The sequence below is a fragment of the Amblyomma maculatum genome, chromosome 7 (genome assembly GCF_055883805.1).
Source record: "Amblyomma maculatum isolate TAMU_Amacu chromosome 7, ASM5588380v1, whole genome shotgun sequence".
Taxonomy (NCBI): domain Eukaryota; kingdom Metazoa; phylum Arthropoda; class Arachnida; order Ixodida; family Ixodidae; genus Amblyomma; species Amblyomma maculatum.
Window position 1 is genome coordinate 123,245,408 of NC_139350.1, and position 3,877 is coordinate 123,249,284.

Sequence of the window (3,877 nt, forward strand, 5' to 3'; positions counted from 1 at the left end):
TGGTTGCTGTGCAGCCAATATATATATCTTCCGGCACTTTCACGTACGGCTCGTACGTACTCGCGAAAAATGTCGTTTGTAATCCGTGAAAGTAGAGGGTAGTTCGTTCTTTCACACAGCCGCTCTCGCCGTGTGAGACTTGTTCCGTTGCTCAAAAACGAAGCTCCTGCCTGTACTGCGTATGCACCGTTGCTGCGGCAGCTAAGCCTGCACCAGGCATCACACAACTGCCCAGGTCCAGAAAATTTCTTAGCTCGGAGCGTTCAGAAAAACGGAGAAACAATATTTACGCGGTATTGTATTGGGCTTTTTCGGAGTAAAATCCGTCACTGCACCCCGTGAATTGAGATGTTGCGCAAAACGCGCGTGGAAACACGTGTCCGAAAAGCAATGCACGTGATTTTGTATCAAAATTATCGCGCAGTCACACTTTATGTAGTCTTTAGGCTGGTGATATACCAGTTCCTTTCCCATTTAGCATCCATCTGTTATAGTCAAGTTGGAGGTATAGTTTGCGACAGGGATTCAAACTGAGGACATATAAACCTCCAAACTGCGCGATTCCTATCTCTTAATGTTACCCCTACCATTTTTCGTTCCATAGCCCTCTGAGTTGTCCTCAATTTAAGTAGAACCCTCTTGGGTAGCCTCCACGTTTCAGCCCCATAGGTGAGTGCAGGTAAGAAGCAACTGTTGTATACTTTCCTCTTGAGCGATACCGGTAAGCTGCTAGTCATAATCTGCGAGTGCTTGCCAAATGCGCCCCATGCCAATCTTATCCTTCTTATTTCCTTTTCATGGTCCGGATTTGCGGTTACTACCTGTCCTAAGTAGACATATGCGCCTACTACTTCCAGTGCTTCGCTACCTAATGCAAAACTGCAGTTCCTTCCCAAGGCTGTTGAACGTTGCCTTAGTCTTCTGCATATTGATTTTCAAGCCTACCTTTCTACTTTTCTTGTATAGGTCATCAACCATTATTTGCAGTTCATCCCCCGTGTTGCTTAGCAAGGCAATGTCATCAGATGTCGCAGATTATTGAGGTATTCTCCGTCTACCCTTATCCCTAACTGCTCCCATTCCAAGTCTCTGAATGCTTCCTCTAAGCAAGCTGTGAATAGTACTGGGGAGATTGTGTCTCCTTGCCTAACACCTTTCTTTATGGGAATTTTGTGACTTTCTTTATGCAGAACTATGGTGGCTGTGCAGCCACTATATATATATATCTTCCAGAGAAATAACTCAAGCTACCGACATTCTAGTGGAAATTAAGAAGAAGAAATGGGCATGGGCAGGACATGTAGTTCGAAGAGAGGATAACCGATGGTCGCTTAGGGTAACAAACTGGATTCCAAGGGAAGGAAAGCGTAGGAGGGGGCGGCAGAAAGTTAGGTGGGCGGATGAGGTTAAGAAGTTCGCAAGGGTTAAGTGGATGCAGCTAGCACTGAACCGGGTTAATTGGAGAAATATGGGAGAGGCATTCGCCCTGCAGTGGGTATAGTCAGGCTGCTGCTGATGATGACGAAACCTCCACTTGTATGCCGCTGATTTCAAGTGAAGGCGTATACCACCAGATACTGCGCCTGTCTTTCCTCCTGTCAAGTTAAAGGGAAACAGAACTCAAATATTCGACTATTAAAAAGCCGGTGTTAATGACGCTATTCCGACTACTCTCGAGGCGACGGATAAGCATTTCCCTCATTTTTCTCATACCTAGCTGAATTGAGAAATGGTCATCCCGTCCGCGCAGTAAACGCAATCCTCTCATGAATTCTTGCAAACTCAGGAAATATGCACAAGTACTTTAGATTCCTTCGGCGGATACCGTTTGCTTGGTGCATATTATCACTCAAGATAACAAGGGTGCCTCGGATCCAAAGGCATCCAGGGACCCTAAAGATAACTGAAGTCGCTGGAACTCTGGAAATTCCGCGGCTGTCTTCTGTAATAAGCGAGGGAGTCTCGACAGCCCGGCTCATCAAACGTACTTAGCATCCTGGGCGCCAGCGGGCAGCACTGTACTGTAGAATAGTCATTCCGCCGAAAAGATGCCTCCGTTGCAGTAGCGGTTGCGTTATAAACGGGAGAATATAAGTTGCACGTAATGGGCGCATAATCACGTGATACAAGCGTGACATTGTCTATATCAATCCTATTCGCATATTGCGTTTTTTTTTTTTTACATTGGGAGGGCGTCAGAGGGAGAACTTGAGAGATATATCAACTGATTGCAATTCGCAGAAAAGATTAAAGGAGGGATTGACAGGCTGGTCAACGCAGACAGCGCGTTACCTGCTTAGGGGGAGAGGTTGATAGAAACTTTTATTGCCTAATAACAAATGCTGGAGCCGAAACTGCCTGCATGGCACTTCTATTTCTAACCAATAGTATTAACCCAGGATCTTTGCAATTTTAACCTATTTTTATGATGCGACAAGCCGATGAAGGAAGACGACAGAACATGACCGATGGCGATGGTAGGTGACGTTTAATAAATATGTTAGCGGGCATAGCGCGAGCGCTCCTGCCCGCGCTACTGCCCGCTTTTTCTTCGTTGCTCGTCCCTAACAATATGTAGGCCACGAAAGGCCTTTGGTACCAAACGTGTTAGACGAGTATCTGCTGAACGCCAAAACAAGAACTTAAACAGACACGATCCAATACGAAAAGAAAAGAAACAATAAAGAAAGCAAAAAAAAAAAAGAAAGAACACTTGATGAGCTCATGACTTAGCACTATGCGTTCGGGCACGCAATGAAAAAGCGCTATTAATGGCGCTGTCGCGCCTCTCTTTAACACGAGCTTAAGCGTCGTTCTAATTTTTCTTTACCTAGTGATGGTGTTGTTGATTAAAACCAAACAAGCCGAAAAAGGAAGAAAGTAAACCCCCATTGCAACTTAGATTTCAAGGTGTCACTGATACCCTATGGTTGAACGCCGGACTACTAACAATTTAAGCCACCGGGGTTAAGAAGAGAGAGCAGTTCCCAGGAAACAATTACCATCCTTCCGCGCCTGCAAAATGTCTCAAGAGTCAGGCAGGACCTTTCTGTCTCCCTGAGCATGTTTGGTTTAGTCTCAGGCACACTTTTTGTGTCGAAATCAACCCTTTAGTCGCAGTGCGCTTGACCACTGGACGTCGCTCTGTGTTTATTTGTCTGAGAAAAGCTTTCTGCGGCTTCACCCTTCCTGTCAAATACTTGGTTTCCGCAACCTACGAAGTCATGCACTCGAAACAGAGGATTTTCATACCACGCTCCGGACCTTTTCTTGAGGATGAGCCGGTCCTTGCATGTAGCGTCGGATGACGACCGGCCTGTGAATAGTTTGCACCCTTTCATTTCCGAAAACACTGCAAGTCATGGTTTCGCTGAAACTTTTTGCGAATAATTGCGCACGCATTTTCACCCCTGCCATTTCACCCTTCTTGGAGTTTGGGGACGCAATCTAATGTAATATTATGCTTAAACACCACGCGACACAAACCACCATTACAAACGAGCTAGCGCGAAAAAAAAAGTGACTCGCCCGAACAGGGGCTCGAACCCTGGACCGTTAGGTTAAAAGCCTAACGCTCTACCGACTGAGCTATCCGGGCGACTTACTATTAACGAAAACAGTCTTAAACAGATACCCATTTTGACTAACGTCCACGCTTATCCTCCTAACACACTGCCCAAAATTTTGATCCGTTTGTGGAATAAAGGAATGCACCTCGGTTTTTATACAATGTTTAGGATCACGTAACAACCAAGATCGAGTTGTAGAATAGAGAGACCCGATCGGTCAAGAGACTAGGGTAATATCGTGATGCGAGTGCGCATGCCCAGAGTGATTAACACACCCCTCGCCAATTCCTTTCAGCATTCCCTGTGTG

General features: G+C 45.8%; 1 non-coding gene across 1 annotated transcript; it reads right to left on the minus strand.

Moving 5' to 3' along the window:
• Positions 1–3,525: 3,525 nt before the first annotated feature.
• On the minus strand, positions 3,526–3,598 carry TRNAK-UUU (transfer RNA lysine (anticodon UUU)). The gene has a single exon. It is a non-coding gene; the product is annotated as a tRNA-Lys (tRNA).
• Between the last annotated feature and the right edge of the window lie 279 nt (positions 3,599–3,877).